This window comes from Euprymna scolopes, chromosome 6 (assembly GCF_053919585.1).
Source record: "Euprymna scolopes isolate OS-2025 chromosome 6, ASM5391958v1, whole genome shotgun sequence".
Taxonomy (NCBI): Eukaryota; Metazoa; Mollusca; class Cephalopoda; order Sepiida; family Sepiolidae; genus Euprymna; species Euprymna scolopes.
The window spans coordinates 65,445,533-65,463,868 of record NC_136487.1 but is presented as its reverse complement, the minus strand read 5'-3'; the positions used below and the strand labels follow the sequence as shown (position 1 = coordinate 65,463,868).

At 31.9% G+C, this 18,336-nt stretch overlaps 1 protein-coding gene across 4 annotated transcripts in view; it reads left to right on the top strand.

Moving 5' to 3' along the window:
* The window catches only part of LOC145277672 (nucleoporin SEH1-A-like), a 149,754-nt gene that overhangs the window by 103,981 nt on the left and 27,437 nt on the right, over positions 1-18,336 (top strand). The gene's annotated exons all lie outside the window — the stretch shown is intronic.

The following is an 18,336-nucleotide window of genomic DNA, read 5'->3' as shown; positions in this document are numbered from 1 at the left end:
ATGGCAGCCGATACTCATGAAGTTAAAACTATACATTGGGCATCTGGATGCATTTCATGGAAATGAACTTGACTTGAGCATATCCCACATATACCTTCTGCCAGTTGATTCAGGACTGTTTATTGGATATTCATAGCTAACTTTCATATTCGTGAAAACAAGTTAAATACGGTTGTCTTGCTAATCTCCCGCCTAGTGAAAAGGGCAGATAACAATGTGTGCTTTTATGGCAGCCGACACCCATCAAGTGTGAACTTATCAATCTGGCATATGTCTGCATTTCATGTGTATGTTAATGACTAAAGGAGATGGAATAGAATTTACTTATTTCCCTCCCATGGCAAGAAAATGTGACATAAGGTCAGGAAGGTGAGATTTGAAAAGCTAGCAACCTAGAGGAAGAGCACTTTGACTAAACAAAATTACCTGGGCAGTTCTATCAGCATTTCCTGGTAGGGGCGCCTCGGGCAATTAGCAATAAACCTTCGTAGCTTCTGAAAGGATTAGAAGGCAAAATGCAAATTCCAGTCTGTTTAAATATATGTATGTTTGCCTAAAACTTCCGACAGAGGCAACGAATTTTCACCAGATTGGTATCATTTTGAAGCTCGACCCTTCGAATGACAAATATTGAAAATTGGTTAAAATCATTAATTCCTTCACCCTGAACTGGGCCCTTTTATAGAAGGAAGGGTCGCTTTTTTTGAGAATATTTTCAAAAGTCATCCCCTCTTTTTGATTGACTAGCCTTAATTTTAACCTTTGCCACTTCCGGTTTGGCAATGGATCCAAACGGCATCAGTTTTTTTTTTTTTTTTTTCACATTCTTTTCCTCCTTTGTGGTATAGTTTTGAGCCTGCCTGCCTAGGCAATCAAATACTGCAAAAATTGAGTTATGAATTTAGGGAATAAACAAACAATGATTAAACAAACATTAAAATCTAACAATTTTTAAAATGAAAATGATTTAAATTCAAAGAAACAATTTAAATACAAAGTTACTAGTGCAGAAATATATTGTTTTAAAATTAAACATAGAAAAATCTGTTGGATGATTTATTTAAAAATGGTTTTCTAAATAATGCTATTTCAACACGGCACATGTTCTGCATAAATATCAAAACCAGATTAATTCATTTTGGCTTCTTATTTACAATTCAATTTAATAATAAAAAAGTAAAGAAAATACAGACAAATCGTTATAATGTCATAGAACGAATGTCATATTCCAAAAACTTATGTAAATTGATTAAGTTTTTAAAGAAGAAAATCAAATTTTCTGATTAGCAAAATGGGGGGAGTCTGGAACCACCATGTTTTTTAGAATATGTTAAAATTCAATGGGGGACAACTCAATTTGATTGCTGAGATTTTGTTTGTATTCAAAATGATTCAAAGTTTTTGTTTCATTAAAAATCTAAAATTTTAATTTTCTCAATTTAAAAAAAATAAAAAAGCACTTGATCGATTTACATTGTTTTTTTTGTTTAAATATGACATTTTCGTTCCATGATGAGTACATACATTATAAAGATTTTTTTGTATTTTTTTTTTTTGTAATTAAGTCAAATTTTGACCGAAAACCGAACTTTTTAAGTGTTATAAAACTTGTTAATGTAGAAAATTCAAGCCTATTTAGGAATAATATATAGTTTTAGTTTACATGTTTTGTTTTGTCTTTTTTTTTTATGGAAATATGTTTGACTGATACTTTTGAACAAGGATAAGCATTACTTGTCATACAAAGAAAAGTAAAACATTTTTTTTTCTATAAAAAAAATATACAGATTAGATTATTAATTCATTATTTGCTGTAATTATCAAGAAAACGGTTTGTAAGAACATCTCCTTTAAAATTTATTTGAAAATGTGTGCATTTGTAACTTAAAATTAAAGTTATGTGTAAATTGATAATTCAATACACTTTTAACATATAAAACTCCACAGTATTTTCCTGGCAAACAATACTCCCTTTTAAAAACACATGTCCAAATGTAAAATAATTTTCTATCTTTTGGGGGAAAAAAAAGTCACTTATGGATCATTTTTATGAATCCCTCAGTAATTTCTTTGAGAATTGAAACAGAAAATAACCATATTTCATAATAGCGAGTACTGTAGGTTTGTGATGATAGGACTTTACTGTGATGTTAGGTCATGTGATTTTTAGTGGGGAGGCCTATTACAAAAACTACTGTAATAGTCACCTAAGCTTTAATTTTTTTTTTTTTTATTTATGACCTCAAGATGTGGATTTTTCTTTTAGCAATTTGTGGATTGTTATTTTTTTTTTTTTCAATTTGTGGATTATTCTTTTTTTCGATTTGTGGATTGTTCTTTTTTTCGATTTGTGGATTGTTCTTTTTTTCGATTTGTGGATTGTTCTTTTTGCAATTTGTGGATTTTTCTTTTAGTAATTTGTGGATATTTGTTTTTTTTTACATTGACTGCACGAAAATGATTGACTTTCATGCCCATTTAGCATAAAGCCAACCTATTGGCATTATGGTTAGTGTTTGCTAATGAACCAGGAGACTAGGGTTCAATATTTCATTGTTATATCAAAAAAACAAAAATATGATATTTGATGTCCCCTTGTTAAACACTCAACATTATGAAGTGCGGATCAAGGGTACATGGAGTGATTCTGGTAAAGATATGGTTCCCTCCCCTATACCTTTGTGTGGTGGCTAATGAAAATTGAGCCTTTGGGTCACCTGAAACTTTGGTCAACCACTTTAGTGCCTGAGAAACTTCAAATGGTGAAATTGAAGAAATCTACTTTTTAAGCAATGACATGAACCTAAATGTGATGGTGATGCTTTACATACACAATGTGGTTATGATTTTTCCTGGGTTTATTTTTTACTGCAGTAGTAATACTTGTCGTGAGCCAGAAAATTTACAAGGAATGATGCACCTTCTCCAAGTGATGTTTCCCTCATGTAGCAACACAAGTCTGGATACTCCACCAGACTAGATGAATTCTTGTTCTGAAATCCACTAAGGCCAATAGACTAGAAAGAAAGATTTACTATAACATATTTAAATGATCAATTGGGGAGAGGAAAATTATGTTAATATTTTTACTAACTCGGTGTATGAGAGATAAAGTACTTTAATCGGTTAAATAGTTTCACAAAATATATGTCTACAGAATAATCTACAAGCTATTTGGTTTCTTGTCCAGAATTCACCCTATATTAAAGGAAAAAATAAATAAAAAATCTGTATGATATACATACCTATGATGGAAAGAAAATGTCATTCTAAAAATTATGTAAATTGATCAAGTAGATTTATTTTTATATAAGAAAATCAAATTTTATGAGTAACCAAAGAGTATTGATTGCCATTTTCAAAATAATTTCAAGAAACAAAACAAGATTCAATAATTCATACTTGCTAGAGTTTTGTTCTAATGCCTATGGATTCCTGTTAATTGATTAAAAATGATTTTCTTTATAAAAATGAAACTATTTGATCAGCTTACATGATTTTTGGAATATGATATTTTGCTTTCATCATGTGTATATACATCATACAGCTTTTTCTTTATTTTTGTTTTGGTTTTTTAATATAGGGGGAATTCTGGACAAAAACCAATTATTTATATACCAAATGTGTGGTTTTTGCATAGAATGAGCTAAGAAAGTCTGGCATGTCATCAAACTCTGCCACCAGGTTAAAAATGGTTTAAATTCTAGTTAGAATTATTGGCGTCTAAAAATGAAGTAAACTTGATATCTTCAAAATTTCTGAATTTGCTTTAAACTTTGTCCATAAAATCTGATTCTTATGGGTATTAAGAGATGTGAACATTTGAAGGAAATCTGAGACTCTACTCTTTTTTTTGTTGTTTTTGTTGAATTTTACTGTAATGACCCAGAATAATTCATGCAGTTCCATGTATTTTCTTTCTGTATGAATTTTGCTTGAAAATGAGGATTTCTTTTAAAAACAAACATTATGGTTTAAAGAGAAGCAAGGATTCCTAATAGCCAGTCAGCATGTGTTGACGTCCTAATTGATGCCTGATTCTCAACGGCCATGTTTACGTGAAATATTTCAACATAAAGTAAATAGAAGCAGCCATGTTGAATTGATTTTAACTAGCAAAGCCAACAATGTAGTTGATAAAAACTTGAATGCCTACTATACACTGTCCTCGAGTGTCTAAGGTCTCTCCGTGCAGAGGTTTGTCAAGACAACTTAACCTGAGGATAATTTTCTCTACAAGTAAGCTCTGACTAAATATTCAAAATCACATAGTATTTGCAGCCCAAATAAGATCTCGGTATGGCTAACTCATACTGGCTTTTCGAGGAATGGTGTACCTTCTCCAAATGATGTTACTTCAAATAACAGCACCAAGCTGGATACTTCACCAGACTAGATGAATTCTTGTCCTGGAATCCAGTAAGACCAAAAGAAAGATATAGCATATTAAAATGGTCAATTGGGGGACAGGAAAATTATGTTAACTGTGTTTGAGAGATAAAGAACCTTAATGGAACATTCAAATATCTATGTATCTCATATAGAGTTCAAGTGTTAGCTCCAAAAAACGGGCCCTTGTTTTTTGAGAACTTCAACTGAAGTAAAATGAAACAAAAAGTAAATAAATATTTTTTCTTGTAAAGAAAAAACATTGAATATAATGATTTTAGGTGATAAGGTGTGGTTCTTGTTCAGAATTCACCCTATATTAAAAAAACAAAACAAAAATAAGCAAATATCTGTATGCAAAAATATATTCCGAAAGTCACATAAATTGATCTAGTTTTATTTTTTTAATAAGAAAATCAAATTTTTAAGTAACTAAAGAATGGTTGTTTTGTCCACCATTTTAAAAACAATCTTTAAAAAACAAAACAAGACAAAGGCAGATAACTCAAAAATTCAAACTTGCAAGATTTATGTTGTAATGCCTATGAATTTTCATGAATCGTTTGAAAATAAAACTACTTGATCAATTTACATGATTTTTGGAATATGATTTTCGTTTTGTCGCAGGTATGTACATCATACAGATTTTATTTTTGTTTTTTAATATGAGAGAAATTCTGAACAAAAGTCTAAGGTTTTTTAAATAGTGCCTGGCAACATTTTCTTTCACAATTCCTTAAAATGAATATTAAACTAAGTATAGTCACTCAAACCTGATTTTCTATTCTACTAACAGTTCAGCCTAGCTTTGCTCGGGCCCTATGTACTGTTCATAGCTTTATATGTACATATATATATAAAAATTTGACTTGTGTCCAGGTAGCCTACATCTAAAATTTCAATTGTTTAGACCCAAAATTGTCGGAGGAATTTGATGGTCTGCAAAAGTCAACTCTTTCAACTTTGACCTCTTGGCAGCCAAATTTTCGCCCAAAAACTGATTAAAAAGCTTTTTACATGTCTGAATACCCTTTATGTAAAATTTCAAATATTTAGACTCAAAATTTGCTGAATAGTTTGCTAGATACCAAAAAGGTAAAATATTTTGAACTTTGACCCCTTGGTAGCCAAATTTTCGGGCAAAAACCAATTAAAAAGCTTGCCCTATGTCTGAATACACTTTATGTAAAATTTCAAATGTTTAGACCAAAAATTTGCTGAGAAGTCAAATTTTTAAAAACTTTGACCCCACTTTTGACCCCTTAACATTTATTGTTTTGGGCTCAAATCAAGTTAAAAAGTTTGATCGATATCCAAGGAACCTACATGTAAAATTTCAAGTGTTTAGACCCAAAATTGGCAGAGGAGTTTGGTAGAGTTTTCTAAGGTCAACTCATTTATGTCTGAAAACCGATTAAAAAGATTTTCCCAAATCTCAATACTTCTTATGTCAAATCTCGAGACTGTAGACTGAAAATTGACAGTAGTTAAGTAGGGAAATGTACACATGCAGACAATTTCACTTTTATAGATATATAGATTATCTTAATACCAAAGAATGTTTTCATTTTAGTACTTTAGGTAAAGCATTTTCATCTTTGTTATTCATTTATTTTTATTTGGCTATATAGCAGCTTTTGATGACAACACTCTAGTGTTTAACTGCTAATATTAACAGTGAAATTATGCTGCTGTGATTGCATTTTCTTTTTTTTTTTTTTTTTTTTGACTAATGTCACATGACCTTAACTTTTGCAGGTCATTGGCTAATGATTTCTAACTTTTTTTATAGCATACTAAACTAATTACAATTTTCAGTGCAGCATATTTTGACATTGTATATAGACATGGCCATCGTAAATATTGATTCGAGCTCTTGCATTGAAAAATGGCGTCATGATCTGAAGTCCTAGCAAACAAGATCTGTCGATAAAAGATTTTTTTCAAAATTTTTACAGATTTCTAGCTATTACTAACATGATTACATTTGTGATGGTATTTCTAATTTTTTTTTTCTTTTTATAAAAGTTGATGTTTCCTCAAATTTTATAAATTATTTTTATAAATATAATTTAAAAAAATGCATTTCATTTTTTTTTTTTTTATTTCTTTCAATCTTAAAACGACTTTTGTGTTGAAACAAACTAATAAAGCATGTTTACACTTTTTACTAATAAAATAGATGCTAAATTTTTTTTAACATAAAATACCGTTTTCATTTTAATTTTTATATTACTGCAAAGCTCTAAAGTATTGAGCTGTTATCTATCTATCTAGATATATATATATATATATATATATATATATAATTTTTTTTTTTTTTTTTTTTTTTTCCCAAAACCTCTTGGTCCTGGATATGACCTTAAACTATATCCGATGGTGAGGCTTTGGGGAGTGTGGAGCCACCTTTTAATTGCTATTGCTCTCAGGTCCACTCTGACCCGGAGTGGTAGTACCTGTTAGGGTCCCAACTATGGGTTGAATAGAAACTGACTTGGAAAAAACAAATATATTCTATTAAAAAAATATTTTTCAAAATCACTGGATTTGGCATTAAATAACCTGAAAAGAGTTGATATGCTGTAAAACAAAAACAACCAACCCACCAAAACCTCTGGCCTTGATGGAGGGGAGATTAAAACTTACTGTTCTGATTTCAAATTATCTGCAATAACAGCAAAGGGAGATTTGATTCCAAATATTTCTCATATATTATATCTCCCCTCTTTTGGAAATAAGGTACGATTATGAATATCTCCAGTATCAAATAATCCTTACACATTTTGAAATTTTACTTTATGTATGAAAACCAAAGAGAGGAGATATAATATGAGAAATATTTGGAATCAAGTTTCCCCTTGCTGTTATTTCAGATTATTTGAAACCATAGCAGCAAGTTTTAGTCTCCCCTTCATCAAGGCCAGGGGTTTTGGGTAAATATCAGATAATTTGTAATTCATATGCAAAACTAGGAAAACAAATGACTGATTGAAACATTAGTAAATGTGCAGTACTCAAAAAATCCTTTAAAATTACCACTATTTAAAATTCCAGGAAAAAAGTAGTTTCCGAGATATGAAGAAATTAGTTTCAAAAAGTAGGGGATCACTTTTCTATATTAGTTTAACATAAAATGAATACTCATTTTATAGCCACCTTGGCGGGAGGGGGGGGGGCTTTTGTTTTTTAGGGTGGTGTTTATTTGGTAGGTTTTGTGTTAGTCTACCAGGCCATAATAAACACCACCTCTCCAAGAAAAATAACAGATCCCTACAAAAAAGGTGGCGATGAAGTGGGCACACATTCTATGTTAAATTAATATAGAAAAGTGATTCTCCCACTTTTTGAAACTCTAATTTCTTCTTATCTTGGAAACTACTCGTTCCCTGGCATTTTAAATGTTATTTTCGTTTTCAGCACCTTTGAAAAACTATAAAAGTGGTGATTTTAAAGGATTTTTTAAGAGTGGAAAGATACTGCGCCTTTACCAAAACATGGCTGTAAAAAAAGTGCCAAATATAGGCTCTGGATGATGGATGATCCTTCTTAATGTGCGACCGTAAGGGCAAATGTCACATAGTCCACTACACAATTCAGGTCATTACCTTTTTGACGAGCCTTCTTTTGTTGAATTCTGATCAATAATAACTGAGATTTGGAACTTATAAAATTACCAAAAAAGGTGATTGATATATATTATATATATATATATATATATATATATATATATATATATATATATATATTATATATATATACTGGTAGCCAAATTGAATATTGAAACACTCATATCTTTGGTTCTCTTGCATGAAAGTACATGAAAATTTGGAGGCTTTTTGAAGATTATAATACTATTCTATGGTTAAAATGTTATGACAATTGGTAAAAAAGAACCTTTATTTTCAAACCAATAAAATATGCCCAAATTTGGCTACATTTGTATATAACTAGCTTTTAGTTTTGCTGCTTTGAGATGAATTTTTCTTAGGGTTTTTCTTTGCTTGGTTGCCTCTCTTGTGGCCTTGCCAGGCCACTAATATAGATATTTAAACAAACATTATTAAAGACAACAGAGAGCTTTTGTTTAGTTATACCATTTTTTGATTTTACATAGGAGTCACCACTTCTCAAGGCCCAGAGGCCACTTGAGGATAAGGGTTAAAGAGTGTACAGTAGTCAATGGGACAATATCGTAGTAATCGTTTGTAGTGGAAGTTTGGTAAATTGGATTACTTAAGTGGAACAGGTCATCAAGAACTTGTTTACAATGGACTTGAAGACGGCCATATTATAGTCAGCTGGAAAGCAGGCAAATGGAAGAGAGTTCCACTGGTGTGCAGCTCGAAGAAAGAAGCTTTGTGCATGGAATCTATGTTTAGGTTTAGGCACAAATAAAGAGCGGGGGGGGGGGTATTGATAGTGGTTTCAGCTCAAAGGTATTAATAAATGTCCCATAGTTAGATTTGTCTCTTCAAAGCATGTTGCGATTTTGTTGCTTTTTGTCTTTCGTCAAGACATCGTCAGGAATGTGTAAGATTTGGTTGTGTTGATAGGGCAAGTGCTAGGAGCAGTAGTAGTAGAGGGAGGAAGTGTCTAGTTTTGAGGTGAGGCCAGCATCAGAAAGGGAAAGGGGGTTGAGATAGACATTTTAAAACTGTTTTGGCTGGTTTGTGAAGTAGCCAAATTTAGGACAGGTTTCTGAGTTTTATATATATCGCTTCCAAATTTTTTAATCATTTAATGTTGGTTTCATAGTGTATTATTTGTGGGTTGCTGACTAAAATTTCTCTAACTTCGGAGGAGAGGGGGGCAGTTAGGTTTTTTCTGTAGATGTTGTAATATAGCACTAGATTCTACATTATGCATGGTAAGGTGACGGGATAACGTGGTCGTTGTGTAACCAATGTAACTACTGTTTTTTTTTTGGGGGGGGTATTATAGGAGTTACACTTTTCCTGCAGGCATTTGAACTTATAGATGACGTTGGTTCGTTCTAGTGGTTGAGGATGGGGCGGGGGGGAAGCATTGTTTTTTACAACTAGGTATTGGGTTTTAAATTTTTTATAATATATAATAAGTCTAAGGTTATTTTTGTCAGTGGGGGAAACATATCTATGAATAATATTTTTAAAAGCCTTTTCTTCCCATTTAAATTCTGATGGTATCTGGTTGCAATAGAAAACGTTCATTATATTGAGATTTGGATGTGTGGTGGTGTTTTTTGAAGTTCCAGAGCATTGATTTTATTAGCTGATCAACTATGTAGTTTAGAATCCATTATTAATGAAGACTTGCTTGATATTTTTAGTTTGAGTAGCAGTGTTTTTTTTGTTTGTCAGACAAGATTAGGTTAAGAAAGTTTTTGATTATGGCTATCTTATATTGGTGGGGGCATTCGCTCTTAAAATTTAGGAGGCAGGAGTTAAGGCTAGTAGTTTTTTTGTAGTTGGAGGTACTGATGGTGTTGTCAGAAGTATCAATGAGGATGTCAAGGAAAGGAATTTTATTAACATTCATTTCTATTGTGAATTCAAGTATGGAACTATTTTGACAGTCTTCAGTCTTAGTATTTGTTCATTGTTATTGGCTAGGATGAGAATATCATCAACATACCATACATAGATAGAGGGTTTGTTGGTGTAATTAAATATCTGGATTTTGAGATCATGCAGAACTTAGGACGAAAACCATTGAGACTCCCTCTATTTGTGTGTAAATATTCCCTTACATATATATATACTCACACACACATCAGCGGGTTTACAATGTGGAATGAAATCTCAAACAAAATGGAAGAACTGTTTTCTTTTCAATAAAACTTAGTTATACCAAATAAATAAATGAAATTCCAATTTCAGTCATGTAAATTATTTAGTTCGACATTGTTTCTAAACTTTATTTACTGAAACTATCTTTTTAAAAGGGAAAATGGTGCTTATGCAGAGAAGGTGCCATACTATATTTTTATGATATTTTTAAGTAAAATTCAAGTTTTGTTTATTAAATTGTTAGGTGAATGTGCAGAATAGTTACAAAACCCTTCTACCCTGCCCATGTTAAGAATAGGTTTCTAAATAAAAATGTAGTCATCATCTTTATGAACTTGAGCTGTAGTTTTTGTTTGTTTTTTTTTGGGGGGGGGTTATAGCTAACACCTACTTGGTTTATAAAGATGGCTACTTCATTTTTCCGGCATACTTTTCATTTATACCAGGGGTTCTCAACCTTGCTTGGCCCATGCACCCCTTTCAACATTTGTAAGAATGTCATTCCCCCTCCCCATTTCCTGTCCTTTCCAAGATTGCCTGTCTCAAAAAGGGCACTGCTTTGCTATTTCAAGTGCTACGACAAATGAAGCTTCAGTAACTTTTTGATTTTGTTCTTTAAAATTTTCTGTTGAAAACAGCTTCATCTTTTTGAGAGCATTCCCATGGTGTTCTAAAGAATTTCTGTTTTGATGTGATAAGGATAGACATTTTGCAAATGTTGCTTCATCTTTGCTGGTTTCATTGAATCATTTGTCAAAACTTTACTACAAATAACACACTGGGGCCTTTTATTTTTTATATATATATATATACTGGTAGCCAAATTGAATATTGAAACACTCATATCTTTGGTTCTCTTACATGAAAATTTGGAGGCTTTTTGAAGATTATAATACTATTCTATGGTTAAAATGTTATGACAATTGGTAAAAAAGAACCTTTATTTTCAAACCAATAAAATATGCCCAAATTTGGCTACATTTGTATATAACTAGCTTTTAGTTTTGCTGCTTTGAGATGAATTTTTCTTAGGGTTTTTCTTTGCTTGGTTGCCTCTCTTGTGGCCTTGCCAGGCCACTAATATAGATATTTAACCAAACATTATTAAAGACAACAGAGAGCTTTTGTTTAGTTATACCATTTTTTGATTTTACATAGGAGTCACCACTTCTCAAGGCCCAGAGGCCACTTGAGGATAAGGGTTAAAGAGTGTACAGTAGTCAATGGGACAATATCGTAGTAATCGTTTGTAGTGGAAGTTTGGTAAATTGGATTACTTAAGTGGAACGGCTCATCAAGAACTTGTTTACAATGGACTTGAAGACGGACAAATTATAGTCAGCTGGAAAGCAGGCAAATGGAAGAGTTCCACAGGTGTGCAGCTCTAAGAAAGAAGCTTTGTGCATGGAATCTATGTTTAGGTTTAGGCACAAATAAAGAGCGGGGGAGGGGGGGGTTATTGATAGTGGTTTCAGCTCAAAGGTATTAATAAATGTCCCATAGTTTGATTTGTCTCTTCAAAGCATGTTGCGATTTTGTTGCTTTTTGTCTTTCGTCAAGACATCGTCAGGAATGTGTAAGATTTGGTTGTGTTGATAGGGCAAGTGCTAGGAGCAGTAGTAGTAGAGGGAGGAAGTGTCCAGTTTTGAGGTGAGGCCAGCGTCAGAAAGGGAAAGGGGGTTGAGATAGGCATTTTAAAACTGTTTTGGCTGGTTTGTGAAGTAGCCAAATTTAGGACAGGTTTCTGAGTTTTATATATACTGCTTTCAAATTTTTTAATCATTTAATGTTGGTTTCATAGTGTATTATTTGTGGGTTGCTGACTAAAATTTCTCTAACTTCGGAGGGGAGGGGGGCAGTTAGGTTTTTTCTGTAGATGTTGTAATATAGCACTAGATTCTACATTATGCATGGTAAGGTGATGGGATAATGTGGTCGTTGTGTAACCAATGTAACTACTGTTTTTTTGGGGGGGGGGTTATTATAGGAGTTACACTTTTCCTGCAGGCATTTGAACTTATAGATGACGTTGGTTCGTTCTAGTGGTTGAGGATGGGGCGGGGGGGAAGCATTGTTTTTTACAACTAGGTATTGGGTTTTAAATTTTTTATAATATATAATAAGTCTAAGGTTATTTTTGTCAGTGGGGGAAACATATCTATGAATAATATTTTTAAAAGCCTTTTCTTCCCATTTAAATTCTGGTGGTATCTGTTTGCAATAGAAAACGTTCATTATATTGAGATTTGGATGTGTGGTGGTGTTTTTTGAAGTTCCAGAGCATTGATTTTATTAGCTGATCAACTATGTAGTTTAGAATCCATTATTAATGAAGACTTGCTTGATATTTTTAGTTTGAGTAGCAGTGTTTTTTTTGTTTGTTTTTTTTTTTGTCAGACAAGATTAGGTTAAGAAAGGTTTTTGATTATGGCTATCTTATATTGGTGGAGGCATTCGCTCTTAAAATTTAGGAGGCAGGAGTTAAGGCTAGTAGTTTTTTTGTAGTTGGAGGTACTGATGGTGTTGTCAGAAGTATCAATGAGGATGTCAAGGAAAGGAATTTTATTAACATTCATTTCTATTGTGAATTTAAGTATGGAACTATTTTGACAGTCTTCAGTCTTAGTATTTGTTCATTGTTATTGGCTAGGATGAGAATATCATCAACATACCATACATAGATAGAAGGTTTGCTGGTGTAATTAAATATCTGGATTTTGAGATCATGCAGAACTTAGGACGAAAACCATTGAGACTCCCTCTATTTGTGTGTGAATATTCCCTTACATATATATATACTCACACACACATCAGCGGGTTTAAAATGTGGAATGAAATCTCAAACAAAATGGAAGAACTGTTTTCTTTTCAATAAAACTTAGTTATACCAAATAAATAAATGAAATTCCAATTTCAGTCATGTAAATTATTTAGTTCGACATTGTTTCTAAACTTTATTTACTGAAACTATCTTTTTAAAAGGGAAAATGGTGCTTATGCAGAGAAGGTGCCATACTATATTTTTATGATATTTTTAAGTAAAATTCAAGTTTTGTTTATTAAATTGTTAGGTGAATGTGCAGAATAGTTACAAAACCCTTCTACCCTGCCCATGTTAAGAATAGGTTTCTAAATAAAAATGTAGTCATCATCTTTATGAACTTGAGCTGTAGTTTTTTATTTTTGTTTTTGTTTTTTGGGTTTTTTTTATAGCTAACACCTACTTGGTTTATAAAGATGGCTACTTCATTTTTCCGGCATACTTTTCATTTATACCAGGGGTTCTCAACCTTGCTTGGCCCATACACCCCTTTCAACATTTGTAAGAATGTCATTCCCCCTCCCCATTTCCTGTCCTTTCCAAGATTGCCTGTCTCAAAAAGGGCACTGCTTTGCTATTTCAAGTGCTACGACAAATGAAGCTTCAGTAACTTTTTGATTTTGTTCTTTAAAATTTTCTGTTGAAAACAGCTTCATCTTTTTGAGAGCATTCCCATGGTGTTCAAAAGAATTTCCGTTTTGATGTGATAAGGATAAACATTTTGCAAATGTTGCTTCGTCTTTGCTGGTTTCATGGAATCATTTGTCAAAACTTTACTACAAATAACACACTGGGGCCTTTCTTGTCCATTTATGGTGATGTGAATCCATGTTCAATATATGAATGATCGTATTTTTTTTTCTTTCTTTTTTTTATACTCAAGATGCTCAATTCTGTATTTAAAAGAAAAAGAAAAAGTTAAAACTATAAATAGGAGTGGAATTCACCCTGGGGGTGAATTCCACTCCTATTGAGAACCTATATACACACTATATGCACAAGAATTTTTCTTTTTCGCTAAAATATGGTTTCGATACAAACCCATGATAATGAAAGAATTTGTATAGTTTGTGTAGAAGATGAGTTTTATTAATGTTTATACATTCTAAATAAACAGATCCAAATGTGTTTTGATACGCCATGAACATATGAGAAAACTTTTTGGTTTTGAACCAAAACATTTTTACTTTTGCTTACATCAAACAAGGCATATTACATTGAAACATTAAAAATTAATAATTAAAAGTTAATGCACGTAAAATAAAAAAATAATTCACCATAATAATAATAAAACAAACTCCTTTAAAAATTTATTTGAAAAATAAATATTTATTTTACCTTTTAAAGAAAAAAGCACATATCGTTTTACTTTTCTTAAATTTCAAATATTAATAATAAATAAACTATTAAAATACATGTATATATATCTGACTTTACTGTATTTCCCTGGCAATAAATTGTCTTTTAATTGCACATATTCATATGGAAAATAATCCTTTGTCTTTAGGAAAAGAAAATACAGCCATTTTTGGATAATTTCTGCGATTTCTCTCTGCAATTCGATACAATAGAAGGACCTTTAGTTGTATATTCAATTGATTATGTGATTTTAGTGCAAGGGTCATGTATATTTACGACGGCCACAGTATAGAGCAGAATATGAATATCATTTACAAGTTTAATATTAAGTTTAGAGCAATTATAAAAAGAAAATGCCACTATACACTATTTTAAAACAACTTATTTTATAAAACCATTGTATTTAATGTTTTTAAAAAAAAATCAGTTATAATTTAAAGCATGCATGCAAAATAATGTAAAACATTTCATGGAATTTTTACAATATGACTGATGTAAATAATTGTAAAACGTTTTCTCGTTTCTTTTTTTTCTCGTCCCTTTTTCTCATCTCATTTTTTTTCTCGTCTCTTTTTTTGTGTCTTTTTTCTCGTCTCTTTTTTTCTCGTCTCTTTTTTTCTCGTCTCTTTTTTTCTCGTCTCTTTTTTTCTCGTCTCTCTTTTTTCTCGTCTCTCTTTTTTCTCGTCTCTTTTTTTTTTTTCTCGTCTTTTTTTTCTCGTCTTTTTTTTTCTCGTCTCTTTTTTTTTCTCGTCTCTTTTTTTTCTCGTCTCTTTTTTTCTCGTCTCTTTTTTTTTTCCCGTCTCTTTTTTTTTCCCGTCTCTTTTTTTTTCCCGTCTCTTTTTTTTCCCGTCTCTTTTTTCCCGTCTCTCTTTTTTCTCGTCTCTTTTTTTTTCTCGTCTCTTTTTTTTCTCATCTCTCTTTTTTTGTCTTTTTCATTTTTGCTTTTCTTTTTGTTTTCTTTATTTTCATTTTTTTTTTTTTTTTCAAGAGTGGCTGTTGTATTCTAGCTCCAATAAGAATAAGAATTTAAGCCTAAAATTATTTAACCTGTTCATCAAGATTATTACATTTTACAGACCAGTTTTAAAATATTAACACATACACATAACATAAAACTAATACGCATTTGTGATTAAGAATTAAACTAATGAATACAAAAAAATATAATCAATTAGGGAAGGATAATTTTGTTTATCTCCGATTTAATCCTTTTTAATATTTAACCACTGTTAAAGCTTCTTCCCGCTTTTTCTAAATGTTCTGTTTTATTCCTATTTCCTCCCCTGCCAATATGAATTTAGCTTTCAATGTTTCCATTTGACTGTTTTTGAGATATTGTTGCATTCTTTAAATGATTCATCTTGGTTATCATTTTCACAGCATTTCAGTCATTATACTCTCCAGTTTTCTTCAGGTCATAATCTGTAACTGTTTGGTTACATTATTTATTCTTTTGGAATAGAGTATTTTCATTTTGTATGAATTAACTTTGGCACTTCTACAGAATTGGGACGAGATTTTGTAGTCGATAAATGGAGTTTTCAGATAAAAAACAATGGTTTCAACTGATTTTTGTTGTTAATTCTAATAAGTTACAATTGTAGCGTCCAAATTATGCGGTCGAAATTACCTGAATATTAACTGAATTATTAAACAAAACAACTTCAATCGTGTTAGAAGGTGAAAAATTTCGTCCATCTTGTTTAAATCAAAACGGAAAATTACCTCCCTTTTAAATTCTTGTGTCTTACGATCGTTTTTCATCAAATTCTATTTTCTTTAATGAATAATTTTCTACCTTATCGATTTTCGTAATTTTTTTATATAATCATTTTAAAAATACGAGGAATATGTAGATACCATTGTTTACATGTGAAATTCAGTATTCCGATTTCCCAGATTTTGTCCCAATAGTGTAGAAGTGCCTTAACTTTTTTCTTAAATTTCTTTACCCTGTACTTTTATTTTCAAGATATAATTCACAGCAGAATGTCTTTTAACCAACGTCTTGAACTACTTGATCATGCATCTATTAGTATAGTCAAGAAAGATTTGGGGAAGATTTATAAACCTGATGTTTAATATGATTTTTTTTTTTTCTATGTAACTTTTATTTATCTTAATATATTGTAAATTATCGTTTTCATACAAAATAATTTTTTTTTTTCTGGAGTAATGGCAAAACTTGTTTCGGTACAAATAATTTCCAACCAATCCTGATATTACCATAATTTTTATTGTGAGCTAAATCTATACACTACTAGCATGGGTACCCGGCATTGCCCGGCTGTCGAGAGGTGATATAGTAAGGTTATTGAATAACTCATCCTTAAAAAAAAAAATGTTTCAATAAAAATAACAGCGAATGCCTGCATGAGCACAAAAAAAAAAATTAGCCGCAGTAGCCAGGCTCGAACCTGTAGCGCAAAGGAGGAAAAGGAGATGAAAAAAGCAAATGTGTTTGCCATCTTGTCCATGGCACACTTATGACGTCACAAGTTTTTGAAATAACGTCTTTTATGTGTACATTGAGATTGCCAGGCGTGAATGACTTGCAAAAATCGTAACGCAAAAACTGACCCCTCCTTGCAAAAAACGGCCCAGTTGATGGTCAAAGAATTAATATTTTTTGGCCAATTTTTTTATTATTTTTTGTCCAAGAGATTGATCTTTCTAATGATACTTATGTTGTCAGTGTTCGTTCTGTGTGTCGAAAGTTTTAGGCAGACATACAAACATACACTTTGCCTTTTATATATTAGACTAGCTGGGGTTCCTGACGTTGCCTGGGTGTGGAGAGTTGGTGTAGTAGTAAGGAACCCGAGGGGGGAGGTCAAAACAACAGTAGGCAGCCCAGGTGAAGAGAGGTGTTTAAAAACAAAACAAAAAAAAAAAAGAGTGGTAATAGGGTGGCAGACTCAAACCCACAATGCGAAGGAGGAAAAGGTGAAAAAAAAAAAAACCCTAACATCGTAGTTGATGCGTCCATCACAAAACCAGAAGTTACAACCGTTCAAATTAAGGGTAGTCAATCCAAAGGAGATGATGATTTGTGAAAATTTCAACAAAAAAAAAAAATCAACCCCTCCTTGTAAAAAAAGGGCCAGTTGAGGATGAAGGAATGAATTCTTTTGACCAATTTTTGGATATTTGTCATCTGAAACATCGAACTTTAAAAACAATACCAATTTTGTCATTGTCTGATGTGTCTGTCGAAAGTCTTTGCGAGACATGCACGCATTTTGCCTTTTCTATTATAGACTAGCGGGGGTCCTGGTGTTGCTTGGATGTGTGAAGATGAAGGGTGGGATGGGGGGGTCAAAGCAACAGTAAACAGTTTGCGTGGAGAGAGGTGTTTAAAAAAAAAAAAAAAAAAAAAAAAAAGGTGGTCGTAGGCAGGCAGGCTCGAACCCATAAAGTGAAGGAGGAAAAGAAAGTGAAAAAAAAAAAAAAAATGTGACGTCTTAGCCGATGTCTCCATGGCCCCGCCGGAAGTGGAGAGCATTGAAATTAAGCCTAGTCAATCAGAAAGAAAACGATGGCTTGCAAAAGTGTCAACGAAAAAAGTGCCGCCTCCTTGTACAAAACAGCAGAGTTTAGGATGAAGGAATTAATGTTTTTGGCCAATTTTTCGATATTTGGTCTGAAGTATAGAGCTTGAAAATGATACCAATTTTGTGAGGATCCGTCACCTCTGTTGAAAGTTTTTGCAAGACATACAAACACCCATGCACATATTTTGCCTTTTATATATATATAGATTAAAAATAATGATGTTTCTGGAATTTATCTATTTGTACACAAATAGAAACGTGATTGACAAAAAAGAATAGGCAGAGTACACATTACTAAGGCAGTAGGTTTTACAATGTTAAAGTCTGAAAATTAAATGTCAGTTTTTTTACATTTACCATACCAGAGTTTGAATCTCATATACGCTGAAGTTAATTTTTATTACTTGAATATGTGTTTTGTAAATTTACAGAAATTAACATAATC